Genomic DNA, 21064 nt, shown 5'->3' with positions numbered 1-21064 from the left:
TATCCAAACAAGGCATTGCCAGATGGATAGTTAAATGTATTCAAACCTGTTATATAAAAGCAAAAAGAGAACTGCCTATTACACCAAAGGCACACTCCACTAGAAAGAAAGATGCCACCATGCCCTTTCTAGGAAACATACCAATGACTGAAATCTGTAAGGCAGCCACATAGTCTACGCCTCATACGTTTACCAAGCATTACTGTGTGGATGTGTTAACAACACAGCAAGCCACAGTAGGACAAGCAGTATTACGGACATTATTTCAAACAACTTCAACTCCTACAGGCCGAACCACCGCTTTTGGGGAGATAACTGCTTACTAGTCTATGCACAGCATGTGTATCTGCAGCTACACATGCCATGGAACGGAAAATGTCACTTACCCAGTGTACATCTGTTCGTGGCATGAGACGCTGCAGATTCACATGCGCCCTCCCACCTCCCGGGAGCCTGTAGCCATTTTAAGTTGACAAAAAATGTAACTTGTCCATTTGTAAATTTGTAAATATATCACTTTTAGTCACATTATGTACATACATACTTACTCCATTGCATGGGCACTATTACTATATACACAACTCCTACCTCACCCTCTGCGGGGAAAACAATCTAAGATGGAGTCGACGCCCATGCGCAATGGAGCCGAAAGGGGAGGAGTCCCTCGATCTCGTGACTCGAAAAGACTTCTTCGAAGAAAAACAACTTGTAACACTCCGAGCCCAACACTAGATGGCGGGATGTGCACAGCATGTGAATCTGCAGCGTCTCATGCCACGAACAGATGTACACTGGGTCAGTGATATTTTCCATATATATTTTGTGGAGCTATGGTGAGGTCGGTTTTCACCTGTTCGCCTCAAGGGCATGTAAAAAATTGGTGAAACTGACGTCAACACGCCGGCGAGGGCCTCCTATTGGCACGGTGACATCAGACGGAGTCGCTTGGAGGTGCGCAATTGTGACGTCCTCTAAGTGGAGAGCTGGGAAGAAGATTTTCCATTGGATGCTGGTGCATGGGAGAATTCATAAGGTGAGGAATCCACAGGTCGCTATTGTATCCACCAGAAAAAGCGTTACCAAAGGTAAGTAACTTGTTCTTGTAGCTGCATGGCCAATATGCGCAGCCCATCCTCTTGTAGTTCCCCTGCATGATGACGCCTGTTAATGTTATCACATGGAATATCTGTGGCATGCACACCCCAGTGCGCCGATACGCTATATACCCCTACTTGAAACGCCGTAATGCCCATATTTTTATTATTGCAAGAGTCACACCTAACGAGTTCAGAGGGGGAGAAGAAAATGACGAGGGCAGGTATACTCCACGAATTACTCATCCTATGCGCGGGGAGTCGTGATATGGATCCGACCAGGGGTCGCGTTTGTTCTGATAGAGCAGGTCACAGATGCAGATGGCCGGTATGTGTTTCTTCGTGGTAGGCGGAATGGCAGGCATGTTCTTCTTGGTAATATCTATGCTCCTAATGTAGATCAAACTCCCTTTTTCAGTGCGCTCAACCGGTTGCTGGCACAATGGAGCGATGTTCCCTGGCTAATTGGAGGGGATTTTAATTGTGTATTAGACCCATACCGGGATAGGTCATTTCCACCATTGCAGCATACAACTGCTATATCAAATGCCCGCGCTCTAGTGACATAGCTCCACCACTGGCAGCTAACAGATGTTTGGTGACATTATAATGCTGCAGCACAGATGTATTCCATTTATTCGGCCAATCATGGCTTACATGTCCGACTTGAAAGGCTACTCTGCACAGCCGGCCTGATACCAGTAGTTGTTCACAGAGACAATCTGGTGACATACTCATTCCAACCACAACCCTCAATACCTTCAGCTAGACTGTAATGAGACTGCGCAGTTCCATACCCCCACATGGAAGATGCAGCCTGCAATATAAGAGGATGCGGTGTTCCGGGAGTCAATAGACCATCAGATTAAGAGCTAATTTGAATTTATCGGAGAAACGGCATTGTCTCGGGCAATAGAGTGGGGCGCATTTAAGGCAGTGGTGCGGGGTCACTGTATAGGGCTTAATGTTGGTGCGTGCAGACAGTTAGACCGGGAAGTGTCCGTAATAGAAAGGCAGCTACTGCAACACGAGTCGGAAGTCATACGGAACCTCGATGCCTTACTTCATCTGCAGGCTGTGCGTAAAACTCAATCTGATAGAGACTTCTAGCTGCAGCTTCCTTACCTTAGAATTCCCTGGCGTCAGCTTCGAATCCGGAGTTTTTTGTGAGCAGTACCCTGCGCGCGCACGCCGTCGGATGGCATCGTTCGGATCCGCGTGCGTCGACCAGCTCCGCGTGCGTCTATGACGTCACGGTTGTCTATATAGACGCCGTCTTGGCGCGCGTACGTCAGTTCTTTTCCTTCCGCGCCGGTTAAGCGCAGTTTCGGAAAGAGCTACCCTGCTTTGACGGTTTGTCCACGCTTTTTTGACTGTTTGGAGTCATGTCTTTGAGAAAGACAGGATTCAAGCCGTGTGGTGCGTGTCATCGCACCATGTCGGTGACGGATCCGCACCGAGTTTGTCTTTGGTGCTTGGACAAGGACCACGATTCCAGCTCGTGCTCCGATTGTCGGGCCATGGCGCCGAAGGCCTTGAGGGAGAGATCCCTTAAGCTTCTTGCGGCCCGACGTTCGTCTTCGGTCGGCGCGACTCCGCGGAGCTCACGGTCCGGCAGTAGGAGGAGGTTGCGGCACCGCTCCCGGAGCCCCAAGTCCTCTTCCTCGCACTCGAGGTCATCGGAAGGTAAGAGGCACAAAAAGAAGAAGAAGTCCAAGCGGACTTCGTCTTCGCCACGCCCGTTGACCGACAAGGCGTCTAGGGAACGTCGACGTTCCGAGCGCGGTTCTGCGGAGCCGTCGCCAGGGTCGACTCCGCGTCTTCCCCCCTTTCCGGGGACCGGGTCGACCCCCGCCCAAATTAAAGAATTTTACGAGGCCATGCGTCTCGTTTTTGAGCGGGCTGTGCCCTCGGGTGGGTTTTCGGGCCCCGCGGGATCAGCAGGGGCTCCATCGGATTCGACGCCTTCGGCCTCGGCGCCGTTGGGGACCTCAGGATCCGATAACGGATCCGGACCGGCGCCGGTTTCACAGAGTCGACCTCCTTCGGCGCCGGGTCCTATGGCGACGATTCCGCCACCGGCGCCCACCGGTGGCAGCCCCATCCTTATTCCGGATGATCCGGAGCCGGAGCGACGTCGTAAGACGTCGACTTCGACAGAGCAGATTCGGCCCAGATCATTGTCTGAGCATTATTTGGAACAGCCAGACGCAGGAGAGGAATGGGAGGGGTCTGAGGACCCTTTAGAATCAGGTTTGCAACAGGACTGGTATGTGGATCTAGGGGAGGCCAGTGGACTGGACACATCTCCAGATACTGGTATGCTCTCTCCTCCTAATGTGGCTACGGAGGAGGGGGCTTCTTTCGCTATGGTGGTGCGTAGGGCAGCTGAGGTCTTGGACCTAGATTTGCCTACGGTGCCAGTCAGGACAAATATCCTGACAGAAGTGCTTCAGCCGGGGGTGTCCACATCGGAACCGTTGTTGGCCTTCAATGAGGCTCTTACAGACGTCCTTCTGGGTACGTGGTCCAAACCCAGCACAGGGGCTCCTGTGAATAGGACGGTCGGTCGCCGCCGTAGACCCGCTCCCAGCGACCCTAGTTTCCTAACACAACACCCCACTCCTGAGAGCTTGGTTGTCCAAGCCTCTACTTCACGTGGTGCCTTCCTTTCCGCTCCCCCGGATAGGGAATCCAAGAGGCTGAATCAGCTTGGGAAGAAGATGTTTTCTTCCTCCATCCTGGCATTGAGGTCTGTAAACACCTCTTGCCTATTGGGCCGTTATTCCCATACTTTATGGGATACGGTGGTGCAAGTGCTGCCCCAGGTCCCGGAGGGCGTGCGGGACACTCTCACCCAGGCTGTAAAGGATGGGAGAGATGCAGCCAAGTTTACAATCCGGTTTGGCTTGGATACGACCGACTCGCTGGGCAGAGCGATTTCATCGTCAGTGGCCCTTCGTCGCCACGCCTGGCTACGTTCCACTGGTTTTTCAGGGGATGTTCAGTCCAGCTTGATGGACATGCCCTTTGATGGCTCTCGCCTTTTTGGCGAAAAGGCAGACTCCGCGCTTGAGAGGTTCAAGGATTTTCGAGCCACGACCAGATCCTTGGACCTTTCAACACCGGCAAGACAGCAGTCTGTTTTTCGTCCCTTCCGAGGCTTCGGGAGGGGCGTGGTACCACGCCAGCCACAGTTTAGGCACCATCCTCAGGCTTCACAGCATCCCGGAAGAGGACGTGGTCGTGGTACCATCAGACCCAGAGGGTCTGGCTAGAGGTCGGCCGCCGCACAGCCCCCCTCCACTGCGCCCAAGCCCCCCTAGTGTGGTTCTGCTGGATCACATCCGTCCAGTTGGAGGGGGGATTCGTTTTCATCTCCCTCACTGGCTTTCCATCACCACGGACAAGTGGGTCCTGCAGATCATACGGAAGGGCTACTCCCTTCCCTTCCAGTCTTTCCCTCCTTCTATCCCTTCGACAAAGGAATGGCTGATGGAGGACCATTTAGCTTTGCTCCACGAGGAAGGTTCGGCTCTTTTGGCCAAGGGAGCCATAGAAAGAGACCCGATATCAGAAGTAGGCAGTGGTGGTTATTCCCGCTACTTTCTGATTCCCAAAAAGAAAAAAGGCCTTCGCCCTATTTTGGATTTAAGGGACGTCAATATCTTCCTCAAGAAGGAGAAATTCAAGATGCTCACTCTTGCTCAGGGTTTGTCTCCCCTACACCAAGGAGACTGGATGGTAGCGTTGGATTTGCAGGATGCGTATTTCCATATTCCCATCCTGCCAAGCCACAGGCGTTACCTGCGGTTCAAGGTGGGCCATGAGCACTTTCAGTTTACTGTGCTTCCTTTCGGTCTCACCAGTGCCCCTCGGGTGTTCACAAAGGTGATGGCGGTGGTGGCAGCTCATTTGCGCAGGTCAGGGATTTCAGTCTTCCCCTACCTGGACGATTGGCTGTTGAAGGCTCCTACGCCCCAGGCTCTCGTCACCCACCTCCAGGCGACGGCGGACCTCTTGAATTCGCTGGGGTTCACTATAAATGTGCCGAAGTCCCACCTGACTCCCTCTCAGAAGCTCTCTTTCATCAGAGCTGTTCTGGACACAGTGCAGTATCGGGCTTATCCTCCCGATCAGCGGGTTCAGGATATTCAGGTTATGATTCCGATGTTTCGGCCTCTATCCTGGATCTCGGTGAGACAAACTCTGAGGCTGCTGGGACTCATGGCTTCCTGCATCCTGTTGGTCAAGCATGCCAGATGCGCATGAGGGCTCTGCAGTGGGACCTGAAGTTCCAATGGGCACAGCATCAGGGAAATCTTACCGATGTGGTTCAGATCTCGGAGAGGACTGCGGAAGATCTGCAGTGGTGGTTAGTGAACTGCGAGTGGGTCAAGGGCAGACCCCTCTCCCTTCCCCAACCAGATCTAACGGTAGTGACGGATGTGTCACTTCTGGGATGGGGCGGCCATCTGGGGGAGGTGGAGATCAGAGGTCACTGGTCTCCGGCGGAATCCGGGCTCCACATCAATTTGTTGGAGCTTCGGGCGATCCGGCTAGCATTAAAAGCATTTCTTCCTGTTGTGAAAGGGAAGGTGGTGCAGGTGTTCACAAACAACACTACCGCAATGTGGTACTGCAACAAGCAGGGCGGTGTGGGGTCGTGGACCCTTTGTCAAGAGGCTTTACGTCTCTGGACATGGCTGGAACATCAGGGCATGACCCTGGTGGTTCAACACCTGGCAGGTTCTCTGAACGCCAGAGCAGACGAACTCAGCCGAAAATGCTTAGAGGATCATGAATGGTGTCTCCATACGGAGGTGGCGCAAGGACTCTTTCAGCAGTGGGGAGAGCCTTGGTTAGATCGGTTCGCCTCCGCAGAGAACGCGCAATGTCAGCAGTTTTGCGAGTTGGAGTTTCCAAGGGGGCTATCGCTAGGCAATGATTTTCGTCGCGAGTGGAATTCAGGCCTCCTGTACGCCTTTCTGCCTATACCACTTCTGCCCAGAGTTCTCAAGAAAATCAAGAACGACCGGGCCCAAGTAATCCTTGCGGCTCCGGATTGGGCACGGAGAGTTTGGTATCCAGAGCTTCTCAAAATGAGCATCGGTCCTCCAATCAGGCTGCCTCTTCGGGAGGATCTTCTGTCGCAGCAGCAGGGGAAGGCTAAGAAGAGCTAAGGCTGCTTCTTCGGCTTTGGCTATGGGTGTTCCTGTGGCTGACATCTGCAGGGCAGCGACTTGGGCGTCCCTCCATTCTTTTGTTAAACATTACTGTTTGGATTCTGAGGTTAGGAGGGATGGCCATTTTGCTTGCTCTGTGCTGCAGGATTTCTTGGTTTGACCATTCGGTCACCCACCTCCGGAGGTAGTACTGCTTTGGGACTCTATTCATTAGGTGAGAAATCCACAGGTAGGTGTATCCATCAGAAGAATAAGTTACTTACCTTCGGTAACACTTTTTCTGGTGGATACAGTAACTACCTGTGGATTCCTCACGGTCCCACCCACCTCCCCGTTGCCTGTCTGGTCATACCATGAAATCCTCGGGTGAGCATCCTTTGCCTTGTATATATGTATATACCTGAATCATGTATATAGTTGTGATATCTGTATATACATTTCTTTTTCAAATTTAGATAGCTCAAGGAAAACATGTTTGGACTTGACTGACATATTTTACTGTTGTATAGAGCAATTATTACTGTTATCTGATTTTATTTTTATTATAATAAATGTTCTGTTTTCATTTAATTTGAGATGACTATGTTCTCTTTAGGGTCAACCTGTTCGCCTCTATGGCACGTAAAAAAGGGTGATAACTGATGTCTGCACGTCGACGAGGGCTTCTTATTGCCTAGATGACATCATACGAAGTCGCGTGGAGTCTGGCGATTGTGATGTCATCGTCGACGTGCAGAGCTAGAAGAAATTTCCGTCGAGGCTGGCACGAGGGGAGAATTCATTAGGTGAGGAATCCACAGGTAGTTACTGTATCCACCAGAAAAAGCGTTAGCGAAGGTAAGTAACTTATTCATCACACTGAATCTGATATGTTTGATGGGAACCTGACAAGCGATGGGTTGGGCTTACGCCGTGAAATGGCGTTCTGGAAGACGTTACCACAGACAGTCATCGCAGTGTGGCCCTTGTTAAGATGATAATGCTGCGTAGACTATTGTATTATTTTGTGAACCTACCTCTGTACATACTGGCCTCCTTCTCCTGATCCATGGATCGAGATGTGCGTAATTTAATTTGGAATACATCCCGCTGCAGAGTAGCTCTCTAAGCTTTGTCCACTAACCTCTGGGGTTCTATTGTTGCCGAATTTGGAGCACTATTACTTGGCCGCACAGCTACAGTGGGTGGCCGTTGGTTCTCTTTGAGACAGCTAGCGGACACGGCCACTGATTACCCAACGTGGTCACAATGTAAACTGCTTCATTTATTTCATCCCTGTGCAGTGCCGGCACCCATATTGCTGAAATTAGCCTATCATTGCTTTCGTAGATGCTGCTACCTCACAAGTGATATTATTCCCTATGCACCAGCCATACCACTCTTGGGGACACCCCATGTTGTATGTGCCACATCAGATGCGGAGCTTGCTGACTAGCATGCAGTCGAAATATATACCCTGGGAGATCTTTACACAGATGGTACCCTCCACACTCATGACACACTGAGGGAGACTGCTGGACTTGGTCCAGGCACTCTTCAACTATACAGCTCCCTCAGGCAGGCCTTGCAGCGTGCATGGGACGACATCACTGTGGAACCCCAGACGCGCTACACGCTGCAATATATGCAGGTCTTTGGAGAAGGAAGGCATACAGTACACTGGTCATTGCTGGTCCAGTTCGAGAGGAAGGTCAGGAGACCGGTCATGGAGTCACCACCATTCTTCTTCGTCCAAGTCATCCTGACATTCGGGTACGAAGAAGTCAAAGACAACACGTTCTTCGACTTCGCCCCGTTGCTCGCACGATGCGATGAAGGAAGAGCGTCGATGCTCTAGGCCTCTGTCCTCAGAGCCTCAGTCCTGGTCCGCTCCACAAATCCCCGAATATCCGGGAACCAGGACTACCCCTGCCCAACTTATATTTGGGCAGTACAACCCACCCTCAGCGCCTTCGGGCCCAAGGGAGACGGTGAGGGCCCCCACGGGTTTCAAGTTGACGACTTCGGTCCCGACTCTGTAGGGCACCACAGGATCAGCTTCCGGATCCGTCCCGACGCCGGTCATGCCAGCGCGACCTTCCCTGGTGTCGGGTCCGACGTTGACGCTCCCGGCACCGATTAGGCCCACAATCGACATCGACCCTATACTCATTCCCAACGACCCGGAGCCGGAACTAAGTCGCTCCATGCAGATTCTATTTTCCATGGGCCCTGCTGTTCCCAGTGTTCATCCTAAAACCTATTACTATGTGTATGGATATGGGGATAGTGTAGAGGGGTCACTGGACCCTTTAGAAGACCAGCTTGAGCCTGAACTGGACTGGGTACAGGATTTGGGTGATGCCAGTGGGTTGGACACCTCCACTGACTCTGGCATGTTCTCTCCCCGTACCGTGGCTACGGAGGAGGGAGCGTCTTATTCTATGGTGGTGAGAAGGGTGACTGAGGTTTTGAACCTCAAACTTCCTTCTGTGGCGGTCAGGCCTAATCTCCTGACCAAAGTGCTTCAGCCTGGGGCCTCAAACTGGGAACCCCTTCTTCCTTTCTACAAAGCACTTACGGACGTCCTACTGGGGACCTGGTCCAAACTCAGCACAGGGGCTCCTGTGACTAGGACCATTGCCCGCCGCCATCGACCTGCGCCGAATGACCCAAATTTCCTTACCCAACACCCTGCGCCTGCGAGCCTTGTCATCTCGGCTTCTTCATCCTCTGGCACATTCCATACCACTGCCCCGGACATGGAATCAAAAAGACTGGAAAATTTAGGGAAGAAGACGTTTTATTCTGCCAGTTTAGTGCTGCGGTCCGTGAACGCTGCATGCCTTTTGGGCAGCTGTTCCCATACTCTCTGGGATACGGTCGCGCAAGTGCTACCTCAAGTTGCGGAAGAGGCCCGGAAAGTTCTCTCCCAAGCCATGACAGATGGGAGAAACGCAGTCAAGTTCATGATCCGTTGTGGACTGGATATGACCGACTCACTAGGCAGATAGGTTGCATCGACGGTGGCACTCATTCGTCACGCCTGTTTAGGGACGTCTGGCTTTTCGGGGGGTGTTCAGCATTCTTTGATAGACATGCCCTTTGATGGCACTTGTCTCTTCGGAGACAAGGCAGACTCAGTGCTTGAGCACTTTAAGGAATCCCGTGCTATGGCTCGATCTCTTGGCCTTCGAAGTCGCTTCTTGCACCTCTCAGTCTGCCTCTCGCTCCTTACGTGGCTACAGAAGGGGCACCCAACAGTGTCCATTTCCACCGGGCCACCTACCTGCGCATGCTGTACAGCTCCTGCGCGGACGTGGGATCCTCTGAGCTCGTGGATCAGGGAGTCAGTGGGCTGCCCAGTCCACCCCGCCCCCTCCTCTACCTCAAAACCTTCCTAATCCGTTGGGACATCCGGGACCAGTTGGCGACAGAATTTGCCAGCATCTGCCCCACTGGAAATCCATTACCACGGACAGGTGGGTTTTACAGATCGTTCGAAGGGGCTACTCCCTCCCCTTCGAGACTTCTCCTCCAGCCATCCCGCCATCATTCGATCACCTGTCGGATTTGGCACTGCTCCGTGAGGAAGTCAATGCTCTCTTGGCCAAGGGAGCCTTAGAGAGGGTCCCTGCACCAGAAGTAGGTTGTAGTTGATATTCACGCTACTTTCTGGTGCCCAAAAATAAGGGTCTTGCCCTATCCTAGACCTACGGTCCCTCAATCTCTTCCTCAAGGAGAAGTTCAAGATGTTAACCCTGGCTCAGGTCCATTCTACCCTGGAGACTGGATGCATTGGATTTCCATATTCCCGTCCTGCCTTCCCACAGACGTTACCTACGATGCGTGGTATGTCACGAGCTTTTTCAGTTCACTGTGCTCCCCTTTGGCCTTTCCAATGCCCCTCAGGTGTTCACGAAAGTGAGGGTAGTGGTTGCCGCTCATCTGCGCAGGTTAGGGGTACATGTCTTCCCCTGAATCGACAACTGGCTGTTGAAGGCGGACACGCCTCAGAAAGTTGTCTCCCACCTCCAGATTACAGCATACCTCCTGCATTCGCTGGGGTTCACTATCAACGTGCTGAAGTGACACCTGACTCCCTCTCAGACACTCCCTCCCATCAGAGCTGTTCTGGACACAGTGCAGTTTCAGGCTTATCCTCCCAAAAAGAGAGTCCGGGATATTTGGGCCATGATACATATGTTTCACCCTCTATCCTTGATTTCGATGTGAATGACTGTGAGTCCCCCTGCATCCTGCTGGTCCAACATGCCAGATGGCATATGCGGGCTCTGCGGTGGGACCAGAAGATCCAATGGGCACAGCATCAGGGTAATCTCTCTGACATGGTTCAGATCTCTGTAGGATTTGCGAAAGACCTGCAGTGGTGTTTGTCGAATCCAGATTGGATCAATGGCAGATCCTTCTCCCTTCCCCAACCAGATCCCACAGTAGTAACAGATGCATTCCTCCTTGGATGGGGTGGCCACGTGGGAGAGGTAGAGATCAGATGCCTCTGGTCTCCGTTGGAGTCCGGGCTCCATATAAACCTTTTGGAGCTTCTGGCGATCCGACTTGCATTGAAAGCATTTATTCTGTCTCTCAAAGGGAAAGTAGCGCAGGTGTTCACTGACGACACCACCGCCATGTGGTATTGCAACAAGCAGGGTGGAGTGGGGTTGTGAACCCTTTGTCGAGAGGCTCTTCACTTCTGGACATGGCTGGAACGCCAGGGCATTTCCCTGATGGTTCAACATCTGGCAGGTGCTGACAGTCGCAGCTCGTGGTGTTAGAGGGGGAGGGGCGGTGCCTTGGGGGTGGGGGCAAATGTGAGGGGGGACGGACATTAATAAAACATTTAAATAAACTTAACATAAAGCTGCACGCGTCGGTCCTCTGCTGGAAGGCACAGGCTTCCAGCCTGCCCTGCGCCCAATCCCGACGCTGCTGAAAGCAGCGTTAGGATTGGCGGAGAGCACCCAGCCAGGGAGACTGGGAGCCTGTGCAGGCTCTCTCCAGCCCAGCAACTGTAGCACTACTGGCGTGGAAAGTCTTGAAAAGAAACTGACGTCAGCGCACCGGGATGGTGCCTATACACAACCGCAATGTCATCACGGCGACTACAATGCCAACGACGCCCGCGGAGTCGACTGACACCACCTAACGGCATGCAGGGGTACTGCTCGAAGGAAAAAATCTCCAGATCCAGTCTGATGCTTGGGGAATTTCAAAGGTAAGGAATCTACAACTACAAGATATATCGTTACTGAAGGTAAGTAACTTGTATGTTTAGCTTATGACTTTAACAGTTTAGTTACATTAGGCCCAATATTACTGAACTGTTTTCCCTTTTCATGTTCCTGATCTCTGAAGACCTGTTCATGTTCCTGTGCTCCGCTGATGAAGACTCTGCAAGCTGCTGTCTCATTTAGGAGAGGTGTATCCAGTGTGTATTTATTTTTCCTTTGCATGTTTTTCCCTTTAGAAATTCAACCACATAATTTTTGTTAGTGCCATGGTTTGATGTTTTTCCAAATTAGTTTTTGTCTCATTTTAATTTTTGCATGTGACAAAGCCCAGCCCACACATGCTTTTCAATTTACAATTTGATAGTTAAAATGTCTGATCCAACAATTAATTTCAATGTTTATTAATTGATTGTGATTGGTTCATTTGCACAACTAAATTAAATTTGCTGCTGTTCTACACAGTTCTTGCTCTCATTAGGCTGAGATTCTTCAGACATTTTGGACAGCCTGTGATGTTTCTGTATTGCTATCATTTGGTTTTGCGCATCATTTACGTGACCTTAGCATTGTCAATTTAAAGGCAAAACATGTTTAAACTTGACTAAATTGGTGTGGTGATTCATGACCACATAGGTCATGATGTATATAAATTACTGACATTTTATTACATATTGTTGACTGTATTGGTTCTCATTGTTTGATTTGATGATCTCATACTCCTGTCCGAGTCAAGAGTTGATCATTCGCTGAGGGTAGTAGATGTTACTGCCCTATTAGGTTTTACCTTAGCCTAATATTTGGCATTCACACACCCACAGGAGTACTTCATAGAAGTATACAGTATTCTTTGATTTTGACACTGATCTGCACATTCTCTGCTCAGTAGCATCTTAAGAGAGTATGTAGCAGAATCCAGGCAGATTGTCCCAGATATTTCAACAGTAATATGTATAGGCACCATGTGCCAGGCCCTCTTGCTACTGTACCCATAGAACTACTTATTTCTTTAGCATTATAGAAATTGTACCTGTAGGAAGTTGGCTCTGTATGTACAATTTCAAAGTAAGAAATAACATGCACAGAGTCCAAGGGTTCCCCTTAGAGGTAAGATAGTGGGAAAAAGAGATAATTCTAATGCTCTATTTTGTGGTAGTGTGGTCGAGCAGCAGGCTTATCAGAGGGTAGTGTTCAGCATTTGTTGTACACACACAGGCAATAAATGAGGAACACACACTCAAAGACAATTCCAGGCCAATAGGTTTTTATATAGAAAAATATATTTTCTTAGTTTATTTTAAGAACCACGCATTCAAGATTTACAAGTAGTACTTCAAATGAAAGGTATTTCACTCCGGTATTTTAGGGACTTTGAATCAACACAATATCATGTACAGTTTTGGCAAAAATGGCAATAAGCTATTTTAAAACTAGACAGTGCAATTTTCAACAGTTCCTGGGGGAAGTAAGTATTGGTTAGTTTTGCAGGTAAGTAAAATACCTACAGGGTTCAAAGTTGGTTTCAAGGCAGCCCACCGTTGGGGGTTCAGGGCAACCCCAAAGTTACCATACCAGCAGCTCAGGGCCGGTCAGGTGCAGAGGTCAAAGTGGTGCCCAAAACGCATAGGCTCCAATGGAGATAGGGGTGCCACGGTTCTAGTCTGCCAGCAGGTAGCTACCCGCGACTTCGGAGGGCAGACCAGGGGGGTTTTGTAGGGCACTGGGGGGGCCACAAGTCAGCACAGAAAGTACACCCTCAGTGGCACAGGGGCGGCCAGGTGCAGAGTGCAAACAGGCATCGGGTTCGCAATAGGTTTCAATAGGAGACCCGGGGGTCTCTTCAGCGATGCAGGCAAGGGGGGTGCTCCTCGGGGTAGCCACCATCTGGGCTAGGAAGAGGGCCGCCTGGGGGTCGCTTCTGCATTGGCGGTCGGATCCTTCAGGTCCTGGGGGCTGCAGGTGCAGTGGGTTTACCAGGCTTCGGGTTCTTTGAAGCAGGCAGTCGCGGTCAGGGGGAGCCTCTGGATTCCCTCTGCAGGCGTCGCTGTGGGGGCTCAGGGGGGTCAGCTCTGGCTACTCACGGGCTCGCAGTCGTTGGGGAGTCCTCCCTGTAGAGTTGGTTTTCCGCAGGTCGAGCTGGGGGTGTCGGGTGCAGAGTGGAAAGTCTCACGCTTCCGGCGGGAAACGTGTGGTCTTTTTAAAAGTTGTTTCTGATAGATACAACTACCTGTGGATTCCTCACCTTATGAATTCGATCCTTGCGCCAGCATCCGACGGAAAGTCTTCTTCCTAGCTGTCTACGTCGACGAGGAAGTCCTAATGGCACGGCTCCGCGTGACTCCGTCTGACGTCAACGTGCCAATAAGAGGTCCTCGTTGGCGTACTAACGTCAGTTTTTCCGTGCTTCGACGCCAACGCTTTTTTCGTCCTGGCCTGTTGGTACCTGTAGCCATCTCTTGAAGTTACAATGTCGCCTCCGAAGAAGTCCGGGTTTAAGCCGTGTAGGGAATGCGGGGGTCGGATGTCAGTGACCGACCCCCATTCGGACTGTATTTGGTGTTTAAGCTCCGAACATGATGTGGAAGGTTGTTCTTCGTGCCAGAGCATGAATCCGAAAGCTCTGAAGGAACGCAAAGCAAAGCTCTTCTTGGCCAAGGCAAAGAAGAAGGAACACAAGAAGGTGTCTTCCCATGCTTCTCCCAAAAAGCATAGGAAGCGGCGTCATCATGACTCTCGGTGCCGTCATGAGACTCGGCGCCGTTCGGAGCGGAGCCGATCGAGAAGTCGTTCGAGATCTCGTTCGTCACGGCGCCAGAAGACGTGGGAGATGAGTCCTACGGTCACACCTCAGCTGGAGAGTCCGAGGTTGTCACCGGCGCCTTCAGTCTAGGAGTTCACTCAAGGTAGTCCTCGCTTCTCGCCGACGGATCCTGATGTTCCCAAGACTTCTACACAGCAGTACCCGGCTTTCCCGACTCCAGGGACGGATCCGGCCGCATTTTTGAATGCGATGTATGCTGTTTTTCAATCCATGGCCCCTGCTGGTGCACTGGCGGGTCCCACGGGGCCATTGGCATTCAATTTGGGCTCACCGGCGTCGTACAGAGATGCTCCCTTCATGCCCTTCTGCCCCACAGAGCCTGGTGGTCCGGTGCCGAGGGTTTCCCCTGGCAGGAGTCCTTCGCCTGGGACCGTGGATCCGTCGGCTTCTCATCCTACTCCTTCTCCGCGCCATCCGGCGTCATTGATGGCCTCATCCAGGCCGGCTCAATCTCCTTCTGTTCATTCGGCATCGAGGAGGTCATCTGCCGACTTCGGGCCGGCGCCGGTTGAATCGGGGGGCCTTCTTGAACCGGTTTGGGGTCTGAGATCATCGGCGTCGATGGAGTCCTTGTCGATGCCGGCTCTGGAGACGCATTTAAGATCTTGAAGGAAGGCGTTGAGGCTTCTGGAGGAAGAGGAATACAGAAGGCTTGAGGAAGGTGAGATAGAGCCTTCTGACGATTTCCAGGGACTTGCCACTGCAAGTGGTTTGGATACTTCCCCGGAGTGGGACATTGCTTCTCCGGGGGAGTTTACTGAGGAGGCCACCTCCTTCCATGCTGTGGTGAGGAAGGCAGATGACTACCTGGATTTGCCTTTGTCCTCGGCAGAAGTTAAGACTAACCTGCTCACAGAGGTTCTTCATCCATCTTCCTCCAGTGCTGACCCTTTGTTGCCTTTTAATGAGGCTTTGACTGAGCCTATTATAGACCTATGGAAAAAGCCGGTGAGAAGGCATAGAAGTGCCCCAGGAGATCCAGTTTTTCTATCTCGTCACCCGACTCCGGAGAGTTAGGTGGTTCAGGCTTCATGTTCTACAAAGTCTGCCCCCGGTGCATTCCCTGGTGTTCCAACAGACAGAGAATCCAAGAGGATGGAGCAATCCTCGAAGAAAAATTTCTCCTCTTGCAGCATGGCCCTAAAAGCTACCAATTCCACCTGTGTGCTAGGCAGATACATCTATGCCCTAATGGACTCTGCTAAGGAGATGTCAAAAGATCTGCCACAGGAAGTGCAAAATCTTTTGGGTCCCTTTTCTTGGATGCGCAAGCTGCTGCACAGCAGATTATTCAATCTGGCTTGGATACCACGGATTCTATTGCCAGGGCCATGGTAACATCAGTGGCTTCGAGAAGGCATGCCTGGCTAAGATCTTCGGGTTTCTCGTCAGATGTACAATCCACTTTAATGGACCTTCCATTTGATGGGGAAAAGCTGTTTGGGTACAAGGCAGACTCTGCCCTTGAACGGTTTAAGCTAAATCCCTGGGTTTGCAGACCCCTTCTGCTACATTGTACAGACCTTTTCGTAGGTTTCGAGGGTTTGCTAGAGGTTCTGCCTTTCGTAGGTCTCAATCATATGCCCAACAACCTGCCAACCCGCCCTATTGTGCCTTCAGAGGGCGAGGTAGGGGTAGGGCTAGAGGTCCAGCACAGCATCCCTCCTCTTCTTCATCCTCCTCTGGTGGACAACAGCAGAAGCAGCCCTAGTTTTCCCCACTTTATCAGTCATACTTCTCCTGTAGGGGGAAGATTGAGTCTTTTTCTACAGCAATGGAGGTCAATTACAACAGACTCGTGGGTGCTAGCAATTGTGGAAAAGGGCTATGCTCTCCCCTTTCAGGAGTTTCCTCCTCCCTCCCCCCCACCCCGTCCCTCCTTTTGTTCAGAAGACCATCTTCTGTTGTTGCAACAGGAGGTTGTAACCATGTTGGCAAATGGCGCTATAGAGTTGGTACCGTTGCAGGAAAGGGGTCAGGGGTGTTGTTCAAGGTATTTCCTGATTCCCAAGGTGGACGGTCTGTTGCGACCGATACTAGACTTGAGGATTTTGAATTTGTTCCTCAAGCAGGAAAAATTCAAAATGCTGACCCTAGCGCAGGTGCTATTGGCGTTGAACGAAGGAGACTGGATGGTGTCTGTTGACTTGCAGGACGCATACTTTCATGTTCCCATAATCAAGTCGCACAGGAAGTATCTCCGTTTTGTGGTCGGATCGCAACATTACCAGTTTGCGGTCCTTCCGTTTGGTCTTACTTAAGCACCCCTGGTCTTCACAAAGGTGATGGCAGTTGTGGCAGCACATCTCAGAAAGGGGGAGGTAGCGTTTTTTCCCTACCTGGACGATTGGTTGATCAAAGCCAAGTCTCCAGAGATTGTGTTGTCTCATCTGCGAATGACAACGCAGTTGTTGTTCGATCTGGGCTTTTCGGTGAACGTACCCAAATCTCACCTGGAGCCCTCTCAATGCCTCCTGTTCATAGGGGCAGTACTGGACACGACAAAGTTTCGAGCCTACCCCCGCCTCAGCGGGTACGGACATTCAGGCACTGATTCCTTTGTTTCAAAGTGGAGCGGCAGTTCCAGTCCTCAAGGTCTTACGCCTATTGGGTCTGTTTGCTTCTCGCATTATGTTGGCCACTCATGCTCGCTGGCATATGAGGGCTCTTCAGTGGTGTCTCTGCAGACAGTGGTTCCAGCACAAGGGGGATCTCAGGGATTCAATAAAGATCTCCAGGGACGCTGTAGCGGATCTTCTTTGGTGGGCAGAGGACGGCAACCTTTCCCAAGGAAAACCGTTTTCACTGCCGCCTCAAGTGGCCAAAGTGATATCGGATGCTTCCACTCTAGGGTGGGGAGCTCATCTGGGGGACCTGGAGATCAAGGGTCGTTGGTCTCCAGTGGAACAGATGTTGCATATCAATCTGTTGGAATTGCGGGCTGTACGTTTGGTGCTCAAGGCCTTCCTCTCTTCCCTTCGCGGTCAGTCAGTTCAGATCCGGACGGACAACACTACCGCGATGTGGTATATAAACAAGCAGGGAGGAGTGGGGTTGTATCTTCTTTGCCGAGAAGCCCTACGACTGGTCCTGGGCTCAGGACCATCAGATTTGCTTGATGTCGAATCATTTGGCCGGAGTGTTGAATGTACGTGCGGACGTTCTGGGTCGTCACTTTTCATTTGATCACGAGTGGCGTCTCCATCCGGATCTAGTACTCCACATCTTCGAGATGTGGGGTACTCCTCAGGTGGATTTATTGGCCACTCTGGAGAACGCGCATTGCCCGTTATTCGGCAGCCTCCAGTATCCGATGCAAGGGGCGTTGGGGGACGCGTTTCAGATGTCCTGGAGCGGCCAGTTGCTTTACGCGTTTCCCTCCATACCCTTGATTCCTCGGGTTTTGAGGAAGGTTCGTCAAGACCGGGCCCAAGTCATATTGGTGGCACCGGACTGGCCGAGAAGGGTATGGTATACAGACCTACTTCAACTCTCTCAGTGCCCTCCGCTCCGTCTCTCGCTCAGGGCAGATCTCCTCTCTCAATCGCAGGGGCAGGTTTTACACCCCCACCTCCAGAGCCTGCACCTTCATGCCTGGAGATTGAACGGGGCAACCCGAGTTCCTTTTCTCTCCCACCGGATGTAGTGGATGTTATACTATCGTCCAGGCGACACTCCACTAAATCTATTTATGCCGGAAGGTGGGCAAAATTTGTGCTGTGGTGTGGAGAGAACCAAAAAGATCCTTTAAAGGCCCATCTTTCAGATGTACTTTTGTTTGTTCTTAGTTTAGCGAAGAAAGGCTGTGCTATAGCTACAGTTAAGGGTTATTTGGCAGCTCTGTCGGCGTTTCTTTGCCTTCCGGACCAGCCATCTTTATTCAAGTCTCCCATTGTACATAGGTTCCTTAATGGTTTGGTGAATAGCTTTCCTCCTACTCCTTTTCACATGCCTCAGTGGGACTTAAATCTTGTGTTAACATTCTTAATGGGTTCGCCTTTTGAGCCCATGCATTCATGTCCATTGAGATATTTAGCCTTCAAGACTGTTTTCTTGATAGCAATTACTTCTGGCAGGAGGATTGGAGAGCTTCAGGCACTTTCCGTTAAGCCCCCTTTCACTATGTTTTTCCCCTGATAAAGTGGTTCTAAAAACCAGGGCTGCTTTTCTGCTGAAAGTTGTCACCCCTTTTCATATAGGGCAGAATATCACTCTTCCTGCTTTTTACCCTCCTCCTCACCCGTCTAAAGAAGAAGAGAGACTCCATAGGTTGGACCCTAAGAGGGCCCTGAGTTTTTATCTCGAAAGAACTAAAGACTTTTGTTTGGATAAGCAACTGTTTGTTGGATATGCTGGTCAGCAAAAGGGCAGAGCTGTACAGAAAAGAACACTCTCCAGGTGGGTCATCTTGTGTATCAAGATCTGTTACTCTTTGGCAAAAAAGGTCCCTCCTGAAGGTATCAGGGCCCAATCTACTAGGGCTAAATCCGCATCCTCGGCTTTGGCGAGGGGAGTTCCATTGATAGATATATGTAAAGCGGCAACTTGGGCGTCCCTCCATACTTTCGTAAAACATTACTGTTTAGACTCTGAGATGAGGAGGGACGGTCACTTTGCTCGCTCGGTATTGCAATATTTCTTGGTGTAATCAGGCGGGCACCCACCACCGAGTGCGGTACTGCTTGGGACTCTATTCATAAGGTGAGGAATCCACAGGTAGTTGTATCCATCAGAAGAACAAGTTACTTACCTTCGGTAACGCTTTTTCTGGTGGATATACGGACTACCTGTGGATTCCTCACGGTCCCTCCCGCCTCCCCGTTGCCTGCCTGGTTACATTCTTATCTTGCAGTATTTAGATTAATATTTATTCTTATATTTTTATATATTTGTATGTATATGAATGCGCATATATATTTATATGTATATAGTGATATTTCTCTATATATTTTCGTATATTCATGTATTTCAACTCTCAATAAGAATTGATGGTTTAAATGGTCAAGGTATTTGTGTGCGTATATCTTTCTATATTAATTATCAATTTTCATGGTCGGTTTACTCCTATTTGCTTTAAGGGCACGAAAAAAGTGAGGTGAAACTGACGTTAGTACGCTGACGAGGACCTCTTATTGGCATGTTGACGTCAGACGGAGTCACGCGGAGCCGTGCCATTATGATGTCCTCGTCGACGTAGACAGCTAGGAAGAAGACTTTCCGTCGGATGCTGGCGCAAGGATCGAATTCATAAGGTGAGGAATCCACAGGTAGTCAGTGTATCCACCAGAAAAAGCGTTACCGAAGGTAAGTAACTTGTTCTTCTTTGCTGCAAGTTTTTGTCTTTATGGAACAGGGCCGCTGACCTCTGGAGTTCTTGGTCCTTTTAGATGTAGGGTAGTCCTTTGAGGCTTCAGAGGTTGCTGGACCCTGGGGGATGTGTCGCTGTTGCAGTTTTTCTCGAAGTGGGGAGGCAGGCCGGTAGGGCTGGGGCCAAAGCAGTTGGTGTCTGTCTTCTCTGCAGGGTTTCAGGTGAGCAGTCCTTCTTCGTCTTCAGGTTGCAGGAATCTGATTTCCTGGGTTATGGGGTGCCCCTAAATACTGAATTTAGGGGTGTGTTTAGGTCTGGGAGCGCAGTAGCCAATGGCTACTGTCCTTGAGGGTGGCTACAACCTCTTTGTGCCTCCTCCCTGAGGGGAGGGGGGCACATCCCTATTCCTATTGGGGGAATCCTCCAAAATCAAGATGGAGGATTTCTGAAGGCAGGGGTCACCTCAGCTCAGGACACCTTAGGGGCTGTCCTGACTGGTGGGTGGTGACTCCTTGTTTTTCTCATTATCTTCCCTGGACTTACCGCCAAAAGTGGGTGCTGTGTCCGGGGGCGGGCATCTGCACTAGCTGGAGTGCCCTGGGGCATTGTAACACGAAGCCTGAGCCTTTGAGGCTCACTGCTAGGTGTTACAGTTCCTGCAGGGGGGGAGGTGTGAAGCACCTCCACCCAGGGCAGGCTTTTGTTTCTTTCCTCAGAGAGCACAAAGGCCCTCACCACATGGGGTCAGAAACTCGTCTCTCAGCAGCAGGCTGGCACAGATCAGTTAGTCCTGCACTGAAGGATTGGGTCAAATACAGGGGGCATCTCTAAGATGCCCTTTGTGTGCATTTTTTAATAAATCCAACACTGGCATCAGTGTGGGTTTATTATTCTGAGAAGTTTGATAACAAACGTCCCAGTATTCAGTATAGCCATTATGGAACTGTGGAGTTCGTTTTTGACAAACTCCTAGACCATATACTTAATATGGCCACAACTGTACTTACAATGTCTAAGAATAGACTTAGACACTGTAGGGGCATATTGCTCATGCAGTTATGCCCTCACCTGTGGTATAGTGCACCCTGCCTTATGGCTGTAAGGCCTGCTAGAGGGGTGACTTACTTATGCCACAGGCAGTATTTTGTGTGCATGGCATCCTGAGGGGGATGCCATGTCGACTTTGCCTTTTTCTCCCCACCAACACACACAATCTGCAATGGCAGTGTGCATGTGTTAGGTGAGGGGTCCCTTAGGGTGGCACAACATAGGCTGCAGCCCTTAGGGACCTTCCCTTGTCACAGGGCCCTTGGTACCACTGGTACCTTTTACAAGGGACTTATCTGTGTGCCAGGGGTGTGCCAATTGTGGAAACAATGGTACATTTTAGGTGAAAGAACACTGGTGCTGGGGCCTAGTTAGCAGGG

Source organism: Pleurodeles waltl, chromosome 3_2 (assembly GCF_031143425.1).
Source record: "Pleurodeles waltl isolate 20211129_DDA chromosome 3_2, aPleWal1.hap1.20221129, whole genome shotgun sequence".
In the NCBI taxonomy this organism is placed as follows: domain Eukaryota; kingdom Metazoa; phylum Chordata; class Amphibia; order Caudata; family Salamandridae; genus Pleurodeles; species Pleurodeles waltl.
The sequence above is the reverse complement of the archived record's forward strand: the minus strand, read 5'-3'. Positions refer to the sequence as shown.